The following is a 908-nucleotide window of genomic DNA, read 5'->3' on the forward strand; positions in this document are numbered from 1 at the left end:
CTCTGACATTTTTATCATTAGATCCAGATACAATGTACCTTCCATCAGGAGAAAAGGCAACAGATTTAACATCACCCTTATGACCTAAAAGAGGATTTATTATATGTTGACCTGTCAGAGCATCCCATACTCTGATTGTTCTGTCTTTAGACCCAGAAATGATGAATCTGCCATCTGGAGAAAAAGAAACTGAATGAATCCAATCAGTGTGACCTCTGAAAGGATCCAACACACTCTGCCCTGTCAGTGCATCCCAGACTCTGACTGTCATATCCCAAGATCCAGAGGCAATGTATCTACCATCAGAAGAAAATGCAACAGAAATAACTCCATCATCATGGCCTGTGAGAGGATCCATGGCACTCTGACCTGTTAAAGTATCCCAGACTCTGACTGTGCAATCATGAGATCCAGAGGCAATATATCTGCCATCAGAAGACAATGCAACTGAAGTAACCACATCATTGTGACCTCTAAGTGGACCCAAGATATTTAGACCTGTCACAGCATCCCAAACTCTGACAGTTCTATCATTAGATCCAGACACAATGTGTTTGCAATTAGGAGAAAAGGCAACTGATCTTATCCCATCATCATGGCCTCTTATATGATCTATTTCAGTGTGGCATGTCAGAGCATCCCATACTTTGATTGTATTGTGCCCAGATCCAGAAATAATATGCTTTCCATCAGGTGAAAAAGCCACTGAACGAACTGAGCCCTCATCATCTTCAAGAGGACTTAACATGCACTGACTTGTCAAAGCATTCCAGAATCTAATTATGCTGTATCTAGCTGCACAAACTATGTGCTTGCCATCAGGAGAAAAAGCTACTGTGTAGATGGGATCAGAGCCTCTAAAAAGAACCATTATACTCTGACCAGATAGAGCATCCCAAACTCTGATG

The sequence above is a fragment of the Laccaria bicolor genome, genomic scaffold (genome assembly GCF_000143565.1).
Source record: "Laccaria bicolor S238N-H82 LACBIscaffold_62 genomic scaffold, whole genome shotgun sequence".
NCBI classification, from domain to species: domain Eukaryota; kingdom Fungi; phylum Basidiomycota; class Agaricomycetes; order Agaricales; family Hydnangiaceae; genus Laccaria; species Laccaria bicolor.